This window comes from Triturus cristatus, chromosome 5_2 (genome assembly GCF_964204655.1).
Source record: "Triturus cristatus chromosome 5_2, aTriCri1.1, whole genome shotgun sequence".
In the NCBI taxonomy this organism is placed as follows: domain Eukaryota; kingdom Metazoa; phylum Chordata; class Amphibia; order Caudata; family Salamandridae; genus Triturus; species Triturus cristatus.
Window position 1 is genome coordinate 676,040,357 of NC_140588.1, and position 24,406 is coordinate 676,064,762.

Genomic DNA, 24,406 nt, shown 5'->3' on the forward strand with positions numbered 1-24,406 from the left:
TCTCTTCCTTACAGATTTGGGTTAGCCTCAAAATCTACTGCCCCCAGATGTGTTGTATTAATGTGTCAAGTACGCCCCAGTGATCCAAGCAAGTTTAAAGATTGTTCTCCTACTTAAGATATCATGCTCGCCTTTTGAGGCAATCTACAGAATAAATTCTAACTTCTTAGTTGGAAATACAGGGCTAGCAGTAACACAACTCATTGATGCAAACCCCGAGCCTAATCGCCCCATCCCCAACTCAAGACTGTCTGCCACTGAGTCCCCTACGGACTCAACCCTCTTCCCTAATATAGACCCTACTCATCCAACACAAACTGTCTGCCTTTCCAACCTCAATGACACTGGCCTCCCCTATACCGAAGCTCCCTGGCCTTCCTTAAACACGACGCCCCCTCTTTCACAGCAGGAAGCCTCACTGACAAAATTACCTAGCTCCAGAACCAAAGAAAACAAAAACTTGATTCTCTGGCTAAAGACAGCTTGCAAGTAAAAATGGACCTCTTGGTCCAAGCCAAGTTAACCTGTTATCTCACTCCTGGTATTGAGAAGTTGTGTCCTCTTGTAGATTCTCCAACTGTCACCCAACACACCTATTGGACCTCTAGGCCCTTGAGTCGTTAGACCCACAGATCCCACCAAGCACCATATTCATTTTTGGAAGCTGATGCTCTCAGCGAATCTTACATCACAATGACCCAGAAAATGGTCCACAAGCCTCCTTCCACAATCCCAGAAATCATGGTCATAAATAGAATCCCTCAAATGATCACCTCACCTAGACCACCTGCTCAATACACCACCATTCAGACACTATATACCACAAACAATAGTCCTAGCCATCAAACATGCATGTTCAAAAACTGCAGATCAGCAGTTAAACACACCACAGAAATTGCCAAAGCTATACTTGAGAAAACAATAGATATTGCTTTCCCCACCAAAACCTGTCTTAACGAACACTCAACCCCTACACTAGACCTGCTCACAACACCTAGCTATAACATCTTTAGACGGACATACCAAGGAAAATAGGTGGCGGACTGGCAAGCATTCACCAGGAAGAAACCCAGCTTTTCACCTTAAAGACCTCAAAATACTTGACTTTTGATTAATTCAGAGTAGAACTTACAGCCAAAGGCAACACTCCAATCACACTTTACACCATCTACCACCCACCTGGTGATCGCACCTTCTCCTCAGAAGAACTAACTGACCTAGTGACATGGTTCTCCCTAACTGACTCAAAGGATATGTTCCTTGGTGACTTTACTACTCAGAAGATACCACAGTCCATAACCTTGCAAACCTTCTTGAAATAAACTACCTCAAACAACTCTGCAACAAACTGACGCATACTTAAGGCTACACTCTAGATGCGATAATCACCAAAAATGAGCTTGTCTCACTTTAAGCCGCCACACCCAATGACTGGTCAGACCACCATCTCATACTGTGTAATATCAAGGCACACCGCAGATCCCACTCAGCCCCATCCAACAAAGCTATGCACTGGGCTAGGAGCATCAAAAAAATCCCAATAACAGAATTGGGATCCAGGATCTTTGTCCAACTACAGTATCAACCATTCACTCACACCATTGATGACCTCATCACAACTATAATACAGTGATGACTGATGTTCTTGACCAACTGGCACCATTCAAAATAAAACAATCTATAAAGATCCAATCCAAATCCTGGTTCAAATTCTGATTCAACTCAGATCTTAGCAATGAGAGGAGACAACTAAGACAGTCAGAAAGGATATGGAGACACAACCCATCTACAGTGCACCTTTCACTCCTAAAAGCTGCAAGGTGTTGCTTTCAGAAACACATCTTTAGAGAAAAAGCTGCTTTCTTTTAGAACCAACTTAACCGCACTAAGAACAGACCCAGGGAGCCCTTCAGCATAATTAAATGACAAACCCTTAACTCCCATCACGAAACAACAGTCGCCAATGAACGCTGTGAAGGAAATTGCTAACTTCTTCACTGATAAAGTCGCAAAAATTGAGCAATCCCTTAACCAAGTCACAAATCTGACATCTGACACTGGCTCACATCCCATCACGGTAGCCCCCCTCAAGACTTAACTAATGACCGAATAGACCTAAGAAAAACGAATGTCAATTATGATCTTCTTCAACTGAAAAACTATACTAATTGTTCTGACTTCATATGTATGACAGAAAGGGAAGTCTTCAATATAATGGTGAACTTAAAGCCCACATCCCACACTACTGATCACCTCCCATCCATAATAGGACAAAAACCTCAACCATATCATCGCCCTGTTCTGGACAAAAAATCATCAACATATCTCTCTCCTCAGGCCATATGCCTGACTCCCTCCAACTAGGCCATATCACACCCATACTCAAAAAAGCCAGAGTCTGTTCCCAATGACCTCAATAAGCTCAGACCTATCACCAACCTCCCGTTCCTGGCCAAAACAATGGAGCAGTATGTCCTACTACAACTTAGCCAACATGTTGGCAAATTAAACCCCCATTACACCTTCCAATCAGGATTCAGGAAAGGCTGTTGTACAGAAACTGCTATGCTCAATATCTCAGATGACATTCATAGATCCTTAGATGAAGGTGACGCATACCTCCTACTCCTACTTGACTTATCTGAATTTGTTGATACTGTTAATGACCCAGCATTACTCGAGACACACAATAACAACACTGGTCTCGATGGCACAGTCCTAAGATGGTTCACATCTTACCTGCAAAATCTCTTGCAACAAATAAAAATCAATAACTACTCTTGAAACTCTAGTTACTCATGGTGTGCCTCAAGTCTCAATTCTCTCCCCATCCCTTTCCAATCTCTTCATGGAGCCCCTTACTGTTATCCTGAACTAAGCAGGCCTCAAATATCACCTAAATGCCGATGACACCCAACTCTACAACAAAATCAAATCACCCAGTGACATCCTTCATCTGAACGCCACACACTTAACACCAACTGCTTAAAGTTGAAGCCCAACAAAACTGAACTACTACTTTCTCACCTGAAAACAACCCTCTTCCAATCGAACATTAGCTCAAGAATTTGTATACCCTAAATTGTTCTATTACACTATCCAACTCTGTAAAGTCCTTGTACATCACCCTGGACAAAAACATGTCAATGAAGGACCACATCAACAACTCAGCCAAACTAGCGCACTCAACACTAAAACATCTCCAGAAAATTAAACAGTTCATTCCCCCTGATGATTTTAAGACAGCAGTGCAATCTCTTGTCCTCTAAAAACTGGATAACGGCAATGTAATCTTCACAGGACCTCCAAAAAGTCACTGTAACCACCTAAGAACAGTTCTCAACACAGCTGACAGGTTTTGAACTGTTTGAGCACGTCTCACCGGCCCTCAAGAACCTCAATTTTCTTCTCATCAAAGGAAGATGTATCTACAAGACAGCTGCATCACCACAAAGCCCTTCACACACATAACCCCAACTGTCTAGATACCAAACTTTCAAAAGCAGGAAGAGCCAGGAATCCAAAAAGCTCCAACTCACATCTTCTCATAACTCCCAAACTGAAAAAGAAATCGTCCCAGACACGCTCATTCTCTGAAAATGCACCTAGGATCTAGAACTCACTCGCTAGAGACCTCCGATGCAACCCCTCCTTTTCTTGCTTCACATGACACCTTAAATACCTACTGCTCAACAAATACTTAAACACGCATACAAACGAAGCTATGTTCCCAAAGATCACACCCACACTGACTAGACCCATTGCGGTGGTCAATTGATACCTACTGCTCAACAAATACTTCAACACGCATACAAACCAAGCTATGTTCCCAAAGATCACACCCACACTCACTAGACCCATTGCGGTGGTCAATTGATTATTTCAGCTGCCTACTATGTCATTTACTCTATTAACTTGTTCTGTTCTGATGTCGACTTGGTGTAACTACCGTGACTGCCTAACGATTTTCTTTGTATATATGTAGGTATTTCAATTGAATTATATGTAAAGTGCATTGATAACTTCGGGTCTAACTAGCACTATATAAAACCTATAAATAAAAAAATAAATGTTAGGATGTGAAAAGGTGTCCACCACAATGTTCTTCTTCAGGCTACGTAAGTCAACACAGAATCCTAAGGAACCGTTTAATTTCTTAGTAATAACCACACATGATATTCATTCAATCACTTCCACTGCTTCAATATTATCATCTTTAATCATTTGATAAAGGATTACCTTAACCCAGTGATACTCTAAAGATGTTTCAGGGGCCACTTGAACCACTGAAACGAGCTGCTGTTGCTGAGCACTAACATTTAGAGAAAATTGTTAAATAAGTGAGCGAGCAAACCTAATTACAATAATAATTTCTCTTTAATGAACCTTAGATCCTTAGGTTTTCCAGACAGGCAGGAGGACAAGACTAATGCTTCGAAATATTAACGTGCGCAGAGGTCTCTTCCATAGAACAGGTGTCTGAGGTGTCACATCTGTGGCAGAGTATGCTTTCCGCGAAACAATATTGGCACAGAGGAATCCTATAAATGTTCCTATTTCCCTTATTTTAAGTTATAAATGTACCTATAAAGCATACCTTGTTAACTTGATAATTTCTTTAATTCTTGTGTGCATTTTAAATAATTATCTGGTCTTGGAGTATGGTAGTAAAAACTTAATCCTCTTTTTGTGGTGAACAGTAGATGTACTGGGGAGTTTACTTCAACTCCCTTAAGGATGAAAGAAGTTTTCAATCTCCCTTATTGTAACTTACATACTATTATTCTAATTATCTAATCAGGTGTTGCACATACATGAGGAATGCCATATGTCATAAAATAACTAATGCAGAATCAACACATTGCATCATTCAAATCAAGGCAAGTGGGGACTATTGGCCATACCGCTCACCTTGACTTGAAGGAAATAGACAAAAAGAGTATTCTTAATCTTGTGAATACAAACTCCATTTCCCCAATATTCAGTAATGGTACTAAATCATCTGTCAGGCAGGTTTCATTGACTCTAACAGGAATCACATGTAAGTAACAGGAAGCAATATTAACTGGAAAAGAAAAAAACATAGCACAACTCAGAAACGAAAACTACCAAAACAGCAACAAATAGGGTTGTCTTGATAGATGTACCAACACTTTATGAGAAACCTCTCACTTTAACACAAGATTGCAGCAAAGGATTGCACTTTGTGGCTACAATGATTTGAAATGCACTCACAGATTCAGGCTACAAGGAGTGTATCAAAGACCTCCTCCATCCTACCAATAAAAACCTAAGATAGATAGTACACTATGACAAAGTTCCTGTGATAAAGTGCTAAGAAACTGAGGGCCTACAGAAATCCATTATCCTATGTCCATCTGTAAGCAAAGATGAATGTCATGGGATGTACTCATGTTCATGTTCATACCATGTCGCATTTCTATTGGTGTTGAAGGACTTGTGTCACATCTGACTTCATAATACCATAGGCCCTATATGACACACATATAGCCAACTACAAGGCCCGCCAGTGTCACTTTGTCTACTTCCTTCTACAACATTCAGTTGGCATGGATGCCTTCCTGTTGTCCCCTTTTCTTCTAAAGATATCCTGTTTTGTGATATAATGAATCCATTATAGATGCAAGTAGAGCCTCTACAGGGACATTGGCTAGCATAAGATACAGGGCAAACCAAAATATCTAAACTGTTTCCTAACAGGTTAGTCCCCACAGAGAAAAACGGACACAGGAAAATACCCTAACTACATGTGACCCCCTCCTATTCTTCACAGGTGGCAATGGATATTGGTTGAAGGACTGATGGTTTCACTCTAAAAAGCCCATACAAACATTGAATAGAAGAGGCTAAACAATCTATATGCTCAAGCATGATACACCACTGAGCTTTCTTTTGAAGTTCTGAAGCAGAGTTTCACTTGCCTATTAACATTAACAAAAACAAGGCTGAGTCATGCTACACAACATACATGTCAACATATTTTAGATGACAGAAGGCCAATGTGCAGCTTCCAATGTATTACACAGTAAAGCATGTACCAAAATAACAGCCCTGACACAGCTACTAAACACAAAAAAGTGGCTTTAGGCTTGGAAAGCTTCACTGACAGATTAACAAATAAGGATTGCACCTACATGCTCTTGTTGGAGTAATGACAGAGTTTGAAACTGTTGTGATGATGGCTATTTCCATTGGACAAATGGACATGCCCAACTCTCCTACCAATGGCTCTGAGCACCACCCCTATATATCTTTGTTTGCTAACTGCATTCAGCACAAAGATGGGATGGGGTGCAAAAAGTAGGTGCAATGATTAATACTAACCCTGGGCGTAGTTCGCGTAGTCGCGCTTTGCGAAGCTTCGCGAAGATGTCATTGCACTACGCGACCTTCGCGAAGCTTCGCGAGCTTGCGTAGTTGCTTGTGGCAACCTGTTCGTGATGGCTTTTTCTTGTTCGCGAGCGCGGTACGCATGTTCGGGGAACTGTTTGCATGCTCGGGGGATATATCTTGCGATCTTACCCATGCGGTCGCCAATGGGCGCGGCCATCTTGTTTTTCTATAGTCCCGCCCGCTCGCGATGCCTTATTTCCTGTTCCGGGTCGCGGATAGCGTGTTCGCGATGTGCATTGACGTGTTCGGGAGCGCATTTTACTTGTTCGCGATAAATTGTACATGTTCGCGAGAAATATCGCGCAAACTTACCCACGCGGTCGCGAATGGGCGCGGCCATCTTGTTTTTCACTCTATGCCATGTTTCTGGGCCTACTTTTGTATCCTCCCTTTATCACAGCAATCCTTTGTCTTTAAAGCCTTTTTCCTGACTTTTTTTAGTTATTATCTATCTCTCTGTTTGCCTCAGTTTATATTTTGCATTTTATTTCTACTTTTACTGTGTTTTTGTTACTTTTATAAAGTTCTTTCTATCTTCTTCCCCCTAACTTTTTTTCCCCTTCGGACTTTTCTTTTCCGCCTCCCACCCACCCCAGAACCATGGCCAAGGGCACACCAAGTCCCAAGGGCAAGTGACCTGCAGGCGCAGAGAAGCGCCGCCTGCCTTGCGGCAGAATGCGTCCTGCAGGGGTGCACGCCCGGCAACTGTTTGGGGAGGAGGAGGTGGCGGCTCTTGTTTTTTTCATCCAGCGCCTCCTCCCCTTGACCTTGGCAGCAGGCGGCAGGCCCGGCTCCGGGTACGCTACCCAGGAGCGGCACCGTCGGTGGGCGAAGGTGCGCCGGGCCGTGTTCCGGTGCACTGGGATCCGGCGCACCCACAACCAGCTAGCTCACCGGTGGTCCGACATCCTGGACCGGGAGCAGGACCTGTTGGACCTGCTAGGTGTCGAGGTCATCGGGCTTGGTGAGTAACTGATTGTGTATATTAAATTAGATGAACAACAAGATTACTGCTGCATGCCAAGCGTTGCTGGTATTACGTTCCAAAAAGCAAAATGTTCTTTGATTTAAGGACCCAGGTGCACGGTGGTACTCTTACTTGTTTGCAACGTAGTTTGCGCTAGCTTGTGCTGATGCTGATTATGTAAGAGTTTACTTTACAGAACTGAAGTTAGGTAATGCGATTTGCTAGAGAGACTCTAGTCCTTCCATTGTCCTACTGTGAAATAGTGGTGGATGGATATTGGATACTAGGTTTAGTTTGTTAGTAGTAGTTACTAATTGTTTTATGCGGTCTGCGTGACGCATCCTCTGTCACTGAGTGCTGCTTACCCCAGTCCTCCGTCGAACCTTTTGTACTTTGTTTAGTGAGTGGTAGGCTTAGCATGGTCAGTCAGTAGCAGAACTAGATCAGCATTATGCAACCAACCCACAATTTGTTGTATGTATGCACTAATGTATGCAACTATGCATGTGTCCTCCATCTCATCATCTATGCATTTGATGGCTGAAAAAAATTGAAGTGCAGACTTAGTGAACAATTGGCCCGTCTGGAATAGGTGGTGTAGGTCAGGTGGTACTTACTAGGCTTTGTTAGTATTTGGAATCAGAATGATCAAGGAACACTGGAGTGTTCATAAATAAGTAGACGATCCGTAAATGCACTAGGAAGCAGCCAGTAGTCGATCCATCTGATTAGATAGGTCAATTTTATTGCACTTGTTTTTTCCTAAAATGTTCTTTGACTTATTGTTTTTCCAAATGATTTATTATTTTTCTCACAGCACTCCTTAATGTTGGTCTCTTTCTTTATTATATTTTACATGATCATCAGCACCACCCAGGGGCAAGAAGACGGGGTCGGAGTCGGCGGGGGAACCCCAGGACCTCTCCTCTACTGAGGCTCCTGCAGCTGGCCGCAGTAAGTCCTCCATTGGTTAGATTGACATTTATATTTCCCTAAATGTTATGTTACTGCATCTTTTTTTTCCCAAACTCTAAATTATGGTTCCACTTTCTGAATCTCTTTTTTACAAAAGCTTACTTCTTTGACCTTGACTATCTGTTTACTAATTCTGTTTATCCCTGCCTCGAAGTTGCTTCTAACTCCCTCTGCTATGACTCTCTGTGCTACTAATACTACTACTACTATTACTATTATTACTCTGTGTGTGGCGAAGCTTGCACAGTTGCCCACTCTTTAATAGAAGGTTTTCTTTGCAACAATAAAACTCTGATTGACCAATAGCTCTAGCCACTGGGTCCTGTCCTTTGGGTTGTCCTCTTCAAGTCTTCTCAATGTTGAGGCTTTGACAATTACCACAAACAAAATGCCCAACCAGATATTTGACTAGTATTTTTGATCGGATAGTACATGATACTACTATTGTCTAGGATTCTGCAGAGCCACATACAGAACTATGCACAACAAAATAGGATGGTGCTGATGGGAGGTTGGATCTTACTGATCACACCTCAGTCCGAAGAACCCAGGATCCCCTAACAGACTAGCTATAGTGTCTCACATTAGGGTCCCACTCCCGACCCCCCCACGAAGACGATACACAATGTTGATGATGACGGAGACAGAGACAATCCAGAACATAATAACAAACACCATTTTGCTCACACACTTGTGTAAGTCCACTCCACCACACCAAATACCACAGAGTCTATGTGTAAGTTCAAAAGGTTTATTTGAAACAAGTATCAAACTCTGTACATCGTTAATATGAAATTTAATTTACGACAGCCATAGTCAATAAGCCAGCAAAAAGCCTAACATTAAAACAGTAAACATTTACAAGTGCATGATTGACAACAAGAACAAGAGCCAAGATCTTTATAATTCTGGAAGATCCCTCACCGTAGAACGTAGAAATACTGGTTACATCATCTTGCATCTACTATGCTCTGTAAATCTCTGGTTTGTAGAAGGGAATCTTCCGCCTATGATATATGAGAAAAACGCTGCGAGTTAGCCGTTAGATAGTATACTGGTGAATGATGCTAGCATTTTGCAGTCATGCCAAAAAGTGTAACATGTATGTGTGATGGCTAAGCAATATAAACTAAACAAAGTCAATATGTTGTTTTTTTTCGACCTCTTCACTTGTACGCAACAGTCAAGCGGCCTTAACCCCTTCAGCGCGGCGGGAATTCCCCCGCGGTGCTGAAGGGTTCAAGCGCGGGCGGGGCCATGACGGAACGGTTCCGTCATGAGCACAGCGCAACCGATGCTCATGACGGAACCGTTCCGTCATGGGCATGGAAGGGGTTAAAGGCATCTACTGCACATGTCAATACGCTGGCAGGTATAATATGCACCAAAAGAGTAGTAGTCGACATGATGAATCTATAAGGGTTACTCATGGCTCAGGCTAACTTTCAAAAGAGTAGAGTAGGACTAGATGACCCTAGGAAGTGGAACCATATCCTACTAGTGTCTGTCTACTGACTGTACTTACTGTCTAGTGCTGATGTATGTTGCATCGCATTAACTTTTTGTTCAATGTTCCAAGTGAACACTTAAAATAGGGGGAGGTTTACAGGCATCTAAAAAATGTTTGATGCTTTTTTCTAGGCACACTACCATCCACCAGTGCCGTCGGGGCCAGCGATGCGGCCATTCCGGAGGGGGCAGGCAAACTGGCGGCACCTGCAGGAGACACAGGGCCCAGGGGGGATCCAGCAGCAGTGGCCGGCGGCGGTAAGTTATAATCATTACTTCTTGACATTACAGCTAGATGGAACTGTGTTCACTATTTCACTGTACTGTGCGACATTATACAACGGTTGAAGAAGACACCCTTTACGTAGCATTACCAGCGTGAGTAGAGTAACCAATGGCCTCTTCTATTTGACTCCAAAATCAGCTGTGAATGTTTTATGGAGAAGACAAACTCAGATCAGATGACCTTCATGGATGTGTTGAACATAGAGGGAAAGCACTAAGGGTGGAAGGACGGGCGAGATAAACAATATGACTGACCGGCAGAGAAGGATATGTTGTTGGAAGCATGTATAGGAGTCTGATAGTAATAAGATCAGATGCATGGGTTGTTGAAGGATGGGTGGAAGGTGAAAGAATGCCTGCCTGGGTGGGCGACACAGTATGGGTGGATAGTACTAGATAGCAAGAATCAGCGGTGTTTTTGGTTCAAACTCAAAGCCAAGGCAAGGAAGGAAGGAGCAGAAGCATGGGTGTTTGTTGGTGAAACCAACTAAGGTTTGTTAAGAGATATATACAAAAGGATAGACGTTTACTTTAATGGATGTATGCCTGGATGTACTATCACCAAGAGACAGTATAGGTGGAAAGTGTCACTGGAGATTCTTACTTTGAAGAAAATGTAACAGAAACTGCGCGACAGTAGCAAAGCCTAGAGGAATCAAGGTAGTATTATGAGCATACAGTACACTTGCAGTAGTTTGCAAGCACGTCATATATTATCAAGCGGAAACCCCTTCCTCCCACTCTGGGGACCACTCCCTACCTATTATTATTAATGTATTTTCGATTGGGGCAGCCAGCCTGCAAAGGGTGGCCTATCTGTTGTTTAATGTTTATGTATATTGGTTACACAAGCAATGAAAGCAAAGTACCCTCTGCAGTAGCGGTTGGTGGTGGGATTGTTGGCTGGCGGCGACATGGGGAGGGGACGGGTGGGTGGCACTGGCGAGTAAACTGTGTATTACTGTTACGGCCAAATACAGGTAATCAACATAAAAATAAATAAAACTATTTTCAAGGTGCGCACTGCACCGCCGAATGCGATGCAGTGTGTGCTACTGTGTGCAGCAATGTTTTTTTTTTTATGTATTCTTTAATTACCTGTGAATGTCCTTAATCCATCGTTTACTATCCCCACCCTGCACCTTCCCACGTCACCGACCGGCAGCACTCCCACCACCGACCGCTACCGACCTGATGTCGTATATCGTATTAGCACTAGCAGCATCTATAATATGAATATAAGCAATGATCGTTGGATCCGATAAATAAATAATCAGCCTTTTTGTAGTACCCATGGCAGGGTGTAAGTGAAATTGTGCATGCCATTTGCCCTCATGTAACAGAGTATGACCAGTGCCAACGGCCGTAAGGCGTCAGACAAAAAGATGAGCTTCCCCACCTGCAGACAGTAGTAGTAAATAAAAGTAACGTGAGTCTGCATCATCATGTGGCTCATATCTGTTTCTCTTGGGTGCAAGCTTAGCTAATGGACCTGGCATGCCGCCTACAACAAGGTTATGTAATTGGGCTAAACTACAGATAAGAACAGCACGACTGGTGTACCGCAGTACATACATAGTACGATTATATTTATAAATAATGTCTGAAACGGTCACAAATGTTAGAGTCCAAGGAAGTAGGATTAGAGATACTTACCCCAGCACCAAATCCCAAATGTTATGAACTGTGCTTGCTAGTGATACTGTGACACTATGTGTTGAATGATTTTAGTGTTCCTGTTTTGCTAAGAGTATTGGCTCCAACATGTTCTTTTTCTTTTTTGATATAGATGATACTCCTTCCAATAAACCATCAAGGAAGGAGTTGGCCGCTAGGGCCCGGCGCCGGAAACTGGAGGCCATCTGCGAGCATTATCGCCGGCTGGTGGCTCAGGAGGAGGAGGAGGAGGAGGCGGCTGAAGCTGCAGCCTCCTCCAATGCCCCGGGCCCCAGTCAGGCCCGGCCTCCACTTTCACGGCGCCGTGGTCCGGCATTCGCCCGCCGCCGCGCCTCGATTTCCAGCACTGCTGCCCCCCACCCTGGAAGCAACTTTAGGGCATTTCGCCGCCAGCTGCTCCGCCGGATGGCCCGCTGGGAGGAGAACATGGAGGAGCGGGTCAAGATCCTGGTGGACAAACACCTTAAGGCCCGCCGACAATAGAGGACCTCGTCGTTTGCCCCTTTTTTAATTCCTTTTGTTGGTGGGTGGGTTTGTGGGCGTTGGGGATTTCAACGGACATTGGGACTTTGGACTTTCGTTTCGTTGGGGTTAGGGAGGGGGGTGGGTTAGGTCAGAGCGGGATAGTTTATTTTTGTTAGGGGATATTAAAAATATACTTACTATTTATTTATATGATGTTAATGTTTTTTGTGGTGGGTTACAGTTTTCCGAATTCAATGTAAGTTACATGGTTGTTTACGTTGTTTCCGTGCTGCTGCATGCCCACAGCCAGTGTTTGATTTAAAAGATCTGCCGATTTTGTAACACACAAACCGATAGATGCAGTACCCCTCACTGAGTTATTTTTAATTGTCATAGTACTGTCAGTCTCTCCTCCTAGTCCATACCTCCCACCAAACTTATCTTACCTGTGATTGATGATGAAGTTCGGCACACTGATGGCTGCATGGTTGGTTTCCCAAATTGACGGAGTAGATGCCATTATAGTGGTGGTAGTAGTAGACACTGGCAATAGCGTTTGAAAAAAGAAAGAGAAAGTCACTTGACTGAGACTCAGAGAGGAGGAGTGGAACAGAACACAAAGTAAACTACAGCATGGGTGGTCAAGCAGAAGAAGATCCTTGCCCTGCCTTAGTTGAAATTCAATTAGTGTTGCTTTCACCACATCTGCCCCAGCAAGCGTGTGATCAATTGGTGTACATAGTCATCACATCACACCTCAATATAAATCACACAGCCCGGGGGAAGAGGGTTAGGGATTGATGATTGGATGGGAAGTGGGGTTTTGGGAAAGGTTTGAGAAAGAAAAACAGACAATATGCATGGACACAACAAAAGTAAAACACAATCTTGTAAGACGACCATGATCCATTATCAAAGAAATCAAAGTATGAAGTGAGAGAAAGCAAATGCATGCATGCTGAGGAGGATAACTTGATGGTTAATGAGATAATGAGTTGTACTATAACTACTATGACCCAATGAGACAGTACAGTCAGGGACAAAATTGAAATTTGCCTTGCCTGTCTGACGCCCTCAGAGCTCAGACCGAACCCAATTACATGCTCTACCGGGCTTACTTTCATTTTTCAAGCTAGCTAAGGAAACTAAAAAAAAGTTGGATCAATTAACAAACAAACCACAACACACAGTCGTAATGATTAAAGAGAAAAAAGCAAGCAAATAAATGTAAAGACGAATGATGATACTAAAGTTACTGTATTATCCTGGTCCAAATGAGGAGTTGCATCATTCTCGTCATTCTTCTTGGTCCTCCCTTCCATGGACACTCCGCACATCAATCTTGGGTATCACTGCCTGCCTGATGCGTATTGGTAAGGTACGTGTGAGTCGTTTCTCCCACTGTAGCACAGGGTAAAGGGCCGGCCGGCCTGTAAGTGTAGATGGAAAAACAAACGGGGTATTGAAAAATTACAGCCTTTACAACAATAAACTCAATTACAGTGGAGTGCAAGACAACACTCTGGAGAGAACACTTTCAGACTGAGGCAGCTTGGATAGGCTACATAGTGTGTCTACTCTACAGCAAGCATTAAGGTACAACAACAACAGGACAGGATTCAGGAGCCAGCACAGCCACAGAACAGGAGAACCGCGGCACAGGCCAGGCACCCTACCCCTTACTTACATTTTGACCGAGCCAGAGAAATGTCAAATGCACTGCAGCAACCTAGAATTTTCCCAATGAAGTGACTAAATCAATGCGCCACTGTCCGTCATACCACTACACTCTACTCCAGTCCACACCACTACACGGACATCTAGCCTAGGTCTGCTGTGGTTCTTGTTCAAACTTTTTACCTTTTATGTCAGCCCATGAAACGCCTGATGCGTATTGGTAAGGTACGTGTGAGTCGTTTCTCCCACTGTAGCACAGGGTAAAGGCCGGCCTGTAAGTGTAGATGGAAAAACAAACGGGGTATTGAAAAATTACAGCCTTTACAACAATAAACTCAATTACAGTGGAGTGCAAGACAACACTCTGGAGAGAACACTTTCAGACTGAGGCAGCTTGGATAGGCTACATAGTGTGTCTACTCTACAGCAAGCATTAAGGTACAACAACAACAGGACAGGATTCAGGAGCCAGCACAGCCACAGAACAGGAGAACCGCGGCACAGGCCAGGCACCCTACCCCTTACTTACATTTTGACTGAGCCAGAGAAATGTCAAATGCACTGCAGCAACCTAGAATTTTCCCAATGAAGTGACTAAATCAATGCGCCACTGTCCGTCATACCACTACACTCTACTCCAGTCCACACCACTACACAGACATCTAGCCTAGGTCTGCTGTGGTTCTTGTTCAAACTTTTTACCTTTTATGTCAGCCCATGAAACGCCGTTATTCCATAAATTTTCTCCAATCCAACTGACTGTGTGCAAAGATAGTATGCTCAGCATCCTCAATGATGGTGACCGTGTGGTACGTATTCTCCAACACCAACTCAGTCTGTAGTGACTGATTAAGTTTATAATATATTCCATATTACCAAATTGCAACGGATATTGGCCGGCACCTGCAGTGGTAGGAGTACAATGTGGTCATTATTAAACAACAAGGAAACATTAACTGTCACCACACCTGAGTCACTTGTACTTTGTCGATAAACTAGTATAGTTCTACTTCATGGCATGCACAATTCTTCGTAGTCAACCAGCATCCAATGCAATGCATGCCACCATCATTCACAATAATCACTCATTACCTGTCTTGGTGTTCTCTTTGGCTGTCTGATCTGATGCCTGCCTAGCCTTCTGTCAGTCAGTGATGAGTTTCTTTCGGATTGGAAACAAAATGGAATATAGGTGGAGTCACGTTTCACTTCTTATGGAGGGACTGTTAGAGGCAACATGTATTGTACTATTCTCCATCTCCATCCAATGTCTGACTTGCTTGAAATGTACTTAGGGAGAGTAAGGAACATGGAGCAGGACCCTGAGGAGTGGAGTGGACAGTTATGCACAGGCGTGCAACTCCAATAGGGAAATAAAAAAAGGAGATTGTTGATGGCTTTGTTGTGAATGTAGATTTTGAACCAGAAAAAAAGATACACACAGTCACACACAAATAAAGGAAGGGAGAACAATTTGAAAGCCTAGTTGTCAGGGAAGAGGAGCTCGTCCTCAAACTCTGGTGGTTCGGACAGCAGTACGTCTAACAATCCACTACTTATGTCATCAAAGTCACTCTCCTCTTCCTCCTGTGATTCACGTATTTTGTACTCCGGTGGTATAAAGTGTTGATTCATTTTGATCATGGTTAACCTCTCAACACTTTTGGGCGAGAGACTGGTCCTTTTGACAGTAACAATGGCACCAGCAGCACTGAAAACACGCTCTGAAGAGACACTTGCAACAGGGCAAGCCACATACTTTATCGCCAGCCTGCTGAGCACTGACCATTGGCTTCTTTTCCCATACCAATACACCAATGGGCTTTGCTCCATGTAGACCTCTGTTGTGTCATCTAGATAGGCCTGAACCATCCGCTCAATGTTCAGGGGTGCTCCGATTTCCTGGGCCTCTTTTGCCTTTGCATCAGTCATTGATGTGCAATACCCTTTCCGTAGAAACCAATCACCTGCCGTTTTTGTAAATGTGCCTGATGATCCTGTTGGTGCTGTTGATGTTATTGCTGCTGGCAGTGTTGACTGCTGGGAGGCAAACGCACTGCTCTTGGCTTCTGAAGTAGAACTTCGTTCTGGGTGCCCTGCAGTACTTTTTCTGCCCTGGAGGGGCGGGCCTTTAATGAAGATCCTTTCGTTTTCAAACTCAGTGGCTTCCTCAGCTATCAAAGTTTTGTACTGGGCAACATTCACTTCTGAAAAAGGAATGACTTCATTACTGCGCAGCAATAATTTGTAACGTGGATCCAAAATTGAGGCAGTAATGTAATGTGGATCTGACAGAATGTTATTTTGAATCCTTGTATTGTGAGATAAGCGAGCGGATAAGGTGTCTGCCAAAGAATGTGCGTCTACTTTGTCATCCACATCTGCGTACATTTCTGCCACCTCCTTCAGCTGTTGCTCTAGCATGTACAACAATGGGATAGCTTGGCCCATAGTACAGTCCTCCCGGCTCACTTCACGGGTGAAGACCTAAAAAGGAAGTAGCATCTCTGTCAGGCTTTTGACAAGGTCCCATTGGGCCATCTCAACTCTCATGCCTTTCACTGTAGGATCCCCTGACCTTTTCATGACATAAGCATTAAGTGGTATGTACTGCTCAAACAGACGCTCAAGCATGTAATACGTTGAGTTCCAACGTGTTGGCACCTCTTGGATGAGTGCTTTGACTGGCATTTTATGCTCACGTTGAATCACCCTCAGCTCCTTCCGGGCTTTAAAAGAATGGTTGAAATGTGTGCATATTCTTCTGCAGGTGGTCAGTAAGCTGCTGACTTTGCTTTCATTTTTCAGAAAGTCTTGCACAACAATGTTAATGCAGTGTGCCAAACATGGCACCCTGAAATACCCACCATCTTTCATGGCCCGAACTACATTACTGCCATTGTCCGTGGCAACAAAACCAATGGTAAGACCTCTTGGTCGCAGCCACTCAAACACCTTGCTGTTAAACTCATCCAAAATGTTAGCAGCAGTATGAGATTTCTCCATTGCAAACATGGCTACAGTTGCATGTTTGCGAGTGTCTTTAAAAATCTCAGCGGTGTCAACAACGCCGTCAGATATCTTATCTTTAACACCCGAAAAAGAGACCCAGTGTGCAGTGATGCACATGTAATCAGTGGCTTGGCAACTGGTCCACATGTCTGTTGTCAGGTGTATACTCTGAACAGCACTCTTTTTTAAGGCTTTTCCAAGCAATTCCAGCACGTCGTGATGTAGTGCTGGAACAGCAACTCTTGCAAAATAGTAGCGGCTGGGAACTTTCCATTTTGGGCAGATGGTGGTCACAAACTCAAGAAAACCCACCCCTTCAACAAAAGAAAAAGGGAGAAGGTCCAGTGCTAACATTTTTGCCAGCTTAGCATTGTACAAACGTGCTATTGGGTGATTGCGTTCGTACTGCCCCTCCGGCCTACTAAACATGCTAAGAATGGTAGGCTGCATGGTATTCCTTCCTGTGGTCGACGTCGCACTTTTTGGCCCAGCAGTACTCCTTGGTGTCTCAGGCTGGCTCTTACTCTTGTGCCAATGAGATGTGGCTGAGGATGTGGGCGTTACCACTGCAGTGCTGGGGACAGGGCTACTTTGTGTACCACTAGCACAGAGAATGTCTCCCTCTTCTTCCTGTTCCACCGTGAGCGGACTTTCTACACGTTTATGCCCAACAGCAATGGTTCCAGTTTTGATGAGCCTAAGGTGCTCCTCCCACTGGATTGCGTGGTGTTTTTTCAGATGGGTCATTTGGCCTCCGGTACCATAGTTTGTACCAAGCTTTCCACGGCTAACAGAGGAATGACAAACGGAGCATACAGCAATGTTCTCCTCCTTTGGGCTAACCGTAAAGTAGTCCCACACTGGGGAGCTTAACTTTTGTCTCCTGCTGGAGGTGCCACTCCCACTTCCAATGCCGGATGAACTGGAGGGTGTGTGTTGAATTTGACTCTGTGCAGGACCACTACCTACTTCTGCTGAGGTGGTGCTTGTTGTGCTGGATGTAGGACGCTGCCGGCCCTTTGCTAATGTAAATATGGAAGCTGGAGGTCGTGTTGGTGTTACCTGTGTTGGAGGTATGCATGCTACATCCCTCGCATCCATTTTGGATAATGTAAAAATGTTTCTCTCCATCTCCTCAGGCCCGGGAGTGATGTTTGTGATGACTGGCGCATCATCATCATCATCATCAACCTGCTCTTCTACATCAACATCCATAAGTGTAAGGCTTTCTGGAACCTTCCTTTTGCCATGCCTGCTCTTGTGATGTGTTTCCCTCTCAGACTCAGTTTGTGGCTTCCAAGTGACATCTAGATCATCAGAAGGGGGGCTTGGTGAAGAACTTGATGTACTAACCCTCCTTTTCCTTGCTGGGGATTTAAAATCCAATGCAACTTCTAAAGGAGTGGCTTCCTCTTCTTCCTCTGCATGAGGCTCAATTTCCTGAACTGCCCCTACTTCAGGAGGAACAGCTACTATTGCGGGCGGTAGCTGCGGCTGTTGACCACTTATCTGCTGTGTTGATGATGTTCCCTCCTGCGTTGATTGTGTACTACTTTGAGATAGCGATAAGTTTAGTTCAGGCTCAGCATCACTGCTTTCTACCATAAGGCTGGCTACCTCTTCCACACTCATCTGCTTGGGCATGGGTTGGTGGGTTGGGCCCACTGATGTGGAGGTGCTGCCCCCAGCTTGCCCCCCCGACACCGCTGCTGCAGGCCTCATTTTTGGTGAACCAAAAAAGGTTTTGGGAGGCACACCAGACTTAAGTGACACTTCCTTCTTCTTCTGTTCCTTCTTCTCCATGGCAACTTTCTTGGTACCGGAGGACCTGCTACCTGCTTTCTTTGGGGGCATCTTCAACAGATGTCAAAACAGCACTCAGTTGCACAAGTTGCAGAGATGCCTGGTCAGGTCACTCACACGTCACGTTGTGTACACTACAGCAGCAGGACGTCGGTCTGGCACCACAACAGTGGATGATGATGACACACCTCTGTCTTTTGTGCACCTAAAAGCAAAAAAGCCAGAAGAACATCAGTCAAAAGATCCATAATATAATATATAACTTATTAGTGTCTCGTGGGTGGTCATCACAATTATTAAATTTCATGAAGTCAGTGAACAACATCAACAGTATAGCCAGCCATTAAGAGACTGACAAGGCCAGGGATCCTGTTGTATTTGTACTGTGTAGTGTACACTTAGGAAGAAGAATAGCAAGGAAAAAAAAACCGCCGTGATGATTGCTGAGTTGTACCCCTGGGCCTACTGTACGACTAGGCCACAAGTTTGGACGCCTATGGCAAAGGCCCAATGCATGCCTTCCTAAAATGGCCGCCACACACATGCCCAGCCCACCCACCACAATAACACAAAAAAAGTGATTGCAAAGGACAGGAAGAGGAAGTTGTAGTGTCTGTGGAACTTAATCCCTCTCATAAAAATGTTTTCCAGACAAATAACAGCTTCTCCCTGCTCCAAACCTACAGCTCAATGACAGCCTGAGGAGTTTTTTGTGCAGCAATGCACAAAAAAGCGTTTTCGAGAAGGGTCTATGTTGCTCGCGAGATATTGTTTGCCAGATTGCAAAAGCTGCGTGTTCGGGATCGCGAACTGTACAAAAAGGCTTTCTCGCGTGCGCGAACACGCATATTGCGAGCGCAAAAATGACGAAAACTGTAAGTCCGCGTTGTCGCGCTGTGCAGAGTTACTGAAAGTTCGCGAGCTGAATCCCTTGCCTTACATGCAGGCCAAAATAGCCCAATTTGTTTAGCACATACCCAAAAAATGCTATTGCACCCCAAACACACCTTTTGCAATAAAATCCAAAGCCATCCATGGAGTAAAGGAAAATCACCAGACAACACCAACTGTACATGTAAAATCACGCACCACAGCTTGGAGGCTGACTACCTCTGGGCCTAGTGGAAGACTACTAGGCCACAAGCTTGGAACCGGATGGAAAAAGCAAGCACACTGCTTGGATGGCTTCACAAAATGGCCGCCACACACCCACAACAACCACAAGAAATGGGAGACAGTCAATGGACGCATATGGCAAAGGCACAATGCATGCCTTCCTAAAATGGCCGTTCGCGAGCTGAATCCCTTGCCTTACATGCAGGCCAAAATAGCCCAATTTGTTAAGCACACACCCAAAAAATGCTATTGCACCCCAAACACACCTTTTGCAACAAAATCCAAAGCCATCCATGGAGTAAAGGAAAATCACCAGACAACACCAACTGTACATGTAAAATCACGCACCACAGCTTGGAGGCTGACTACCTCTGGGCCTAGTGGAAGACTACTAGGCCACAAGCTTGGAACCGGATGGCAAAAGCAAGCACACTGCTTGGATGGCTTCACAAAATGGCCGCCACACACCCACAACAACCACAAGAAATGGGAGACAGTCAATGGACGCCTATGGCAAAGGCACAATGCATGCCTTCCTAAAATGGCCGCCACACACATGCTCAGCCCACCCACCACAATAACACACAAAAAGTGATTGGAAATGACAGGAAGAGGAAGTTGTAGTGTCTGTGGAACTTAATCCCTCTCATAAAAATGTTTTCCAGACAAATAACAGCTTCTCCCTGCTCCAAACCTACAGCTCAATGACAGCCTGAGGAGTTTTTTGTGCAGAAATGCACAAAAAAGCATTTTCGAGAAGGGTCTATGTTGCTCGCGAGATATTGTTTGCCAGATTGCAAAAGCTGCGTGTTCGGGATCGCGAACTGTACAAAAAGGCTTTCTCGCGTGCGCGAACACGCATATTGCGAGCGCAAAAATGACGAAAACTGTAAGTCCGCGTTGTCGCGCTGTGCAGAGTTACTGAAAGTTCGCGAGCTGAATCCCTTGCCTTACATGCAGGCCAAAATAGCCCAATTTGTTTAGCACATACCCAAAAAATGCTATTGCACCCCAAACACACCTTTTGCAATAAAATCCAAAGCCATCCATGGAGTAAAGGAAAATCACCAGACAACACCAACTGTACATGTAAAATCACGCACCACAGCTTGGAGGCTGACTACCTCTGGGCCTAGTGGAAGACTACTAGGCCACAAGCTTGGAACCGGATGGCAAAAGCAAGCACACTGCTTGGATGGCTTCACAAAATGGCCGCCACACACCCACAACAACCACAAGAAATGGGAGACAGTCAATGGACGCCTATGGCAAAGGCACAATGCATGCCTTCCTAAAATGGCCGTTCGCGAGCTGAATCCCTTGCCTTACATGCAGGCCAAAATAGCCCAATTTGTTTAGCACACACCCAAAAAATGCTATTGCACCCCAAACACACCTTTTGCAACAAAATCCAAAGCCATCCATGGAGTAAAGGAAAATCACCAGACAACACCACTGTACATTTAAATCACGCACCACAGGTTGGAGGCTGACTACCTCTGGGCCTAGTGGAAGACTACTAGGCCACAAGCTTGGAACCGGATGGCAAAAGCAAGCACACTGCTTGGATGGCTTCACAAAATGGCCGCCACACACCCACAACAACCACAAGAAATGGGAGACAGTCAATGGACGCCTATGGCAAAGGCACAATGCATGCCTTCCTAAAATGGCCGCCACACACATGCTCAGCCCCCCCACCACAATAACACACAAAAAGTGATTGGAAAGGACAGGAAGAGGAAGTTGTAGTGTCTGTGGAACTTAATCCCTCTCATAAAAATGTTTTCCAGACAAATAACAGCTTCTCCCTGCTCCAAACCTACAGCTCAATGACAGTCTGAGGAGTTTTTTGTGCAGAAATGCACAAAAAAGCGTTTTCGAGAAGGGTCTATGTTGCTCGCGAGATATTGTTTGCCAGATTGCAAAAGCTGCGTGTTCGGGATCGCGAACTGTACAAAAAGGCTTTCTCGCGTGTGCGAACACGCATATTGCGAGCGCAAAAATGACGAAAACTGTAAGTCCGCGTTGTCGCGCTGTGCAGAGTTACCGAAAGTTCGCGAGCTGAATCCCTTGCCTTACATGCAGGCCAAAATAGCCCAATTTGTTTAGAACACACCCAAAAAATGCTATTGCACCCCAAACACACCTTTTGCAATAAAATCCAAAGCCATCCATGGAGTAAAGGAAAATCACCAGACAACACCAACTGTACATTTAAAATCACACACGACAGCTTGGAGGCTGACTACCTCTGGGCCTAGTGGAAGACTACTAGGCCACAAGCACACACATCCAACAAAGGTAAATCACACACACACACCAACAGTGAAATACACCACAGCCACGTTTAGCATTTCAATCCTATGCCATCCATGCCCTACATGATGTAGAAATTCTACAGACACCACAAAACATGGACCCATGTGTACCCTACTGGCTGAAATTGCAGAGAAAAACAACTAGGCCCATATTGAAAGTAGTACAGGCCACCCACCACAACAATAATTTTTAAAAACAATAAAAATCCCAGAAAAATGTAGGTACAAACAAGCCCCAATGAAACAAACACACCAATTCTCCAACTTACTTGTCGTAAATTAAATCTCAAATCAAAAATTCCTCAAATAAATCCAAAAAAATGGTATGATGCAGCAGACAGACACAAAAAGTGATCCTTCCATCTCCAAATCCAAATGAAAGTGAACAACACATGCACAAAGCACGTGGGAGGAGCCTGCTGGACAGGAACAGGAAGTTGTAGTGTCAGGGGCACTTCCTTCCTCTTGAAAAAAAAGTGTTAAAAAAATTAAAGGACTCTTTCTTACACAAAGACTACAGCAAGATTACAATCTGAGGAGTTTTCTGAGCAAAATGATCATTTTAGAGAAGGTTTTATGAAGCTCGCGAGATATTCTTTGCCAGATTGCAGTTTTTCCATGTTCGGGATCGCGATCTTACCAAAACAGCCGCCGGAAGTCAGCTCGCGCGCACCAATGACGTGTTCGGGGTCGCACACTCTCGCGGGCTTGGGCAGCCATAGTACAAATCTCGTGGCGCTCGCAAACAGACAGAAAAGCAAGTTGGCGATCGCAGAATCAAGGTAAGACGTTACCGCGCGCGCGAGAATGAATATTGAGCGCGCGAGGAAGCAAATTTACTACGCTACGCGCTAGATTGCGTAGCAATCTGCAACTTCGCGCTCTACGCGAAGCGCGAAGTTACCAAAACTTCGCAAGCTCCGCGAACGGAGCGTAGTTCAACGCCCAGGCTTAATTAATACACTATTGACATGTAAAGCATGCTTGATTTGGCGTCGGCAGAGCAGGCTCAGATGATGCCAATTTTGTTGGCTACATCCAGTGCATCATAGTTTGGAGCAAGACGCACATATGCCTTCTTCTCGCCTTCGGGCCTGGTCAGTGTGTTGACCTTGGCAAAGTCAATATCATAAATCTTCTTTACAGCCTGTTTGATCTGGTGCTTGTTAGCCTTGACATCAACAATGAAGACCAGCGTGTTGTTATCTTCAATCTTCTTCATGGCAAACTCTGTGGTAAGTGGGAACTTAATGATTGCATAATGGTCAAGTTTGTTCCTATGAGGAGCACTCTTCCTGAGATACTTTGGTTGACTCCTTAACCTCAACATACTCAGCCTCCTGAAAGTGGGGGCTGTCCTAATTTTCTTCTTCTTGTGACTGTGTACCCCCTTAAGACCAGCCTTTTAGCTTTCAAAGCCTTGGATTTTTCTTTGATTTTAACAGGGACAGCTTCCTTCTTGGCCTTCGGTGCCATGTTGGGGGTGAAAAAGCGTGCCTGAATCAAATGCTGCAGCCTGAGCACATCCCCAATAGCCTGCACACACTTAGGTGCTGATCACGATCCGGTAAAAACCGGGTACGAACCGTCGGACGGAGCATAATCTCCGTCCGACGCGTACCCGGTCGTCAATTTTTACAAACAAGGAATCACGATTCGCACGGGTACACCATTACCGTACGAATCGTAAAAAAGCCCGACCGAACAAAAAAACACCTACCAATGCGATCCGGGAAAGCGCCGACCTGACGTCGGGACGCTCGCAGCCAGCCATTCACGACCCAGGAATCACGATTCGCACCGACGTCACCCCGCACGGTGAATATTTTGCGGCAGCCAAAAACTGCCGGGAAATCAGGACGACGCGAACAAGGACCACCAGTACGCGACGGACAGACGACGACGCGAACAAGGAGGACCAGTACGTGACGGACACACAGGACGACGCCACCAAGGAGGACCCGTACGCGACAGGACGACGCGATCAAGGAGGACCCGTACGCGACAGGACGACGCGAGCAAGGAGCACCAGTACGCGACGGACAGACATGGACCCGAACCTACGAGTCATCCCTGCCCTCATAGCAGTACACCTCCTCTACAGGTTACGACGCAGACGCCGCAGAAGGTCAGAATAACTAAGGGAGGGGGGAAAGTGGGGTGGGGTGGGGGTGGCACGACCAGG

The 24,406-nt window shown here is 44.9% G+C and overlaps 1 pseudogene; it reads right to left on the reverse strand.

The window, feature by feature from the left end:
• Positions 1-23,230: 23,230 nt before the first annotated feature.
• Positions 23,231-23,698, reverse strand: LOC146829125 (large ribosomal subunit protein uL23 pseudogene; annotated as a pseudogene).
• Between the last annotated feature and the right edge of the window lie 708 nt (positions 23,699-24,406).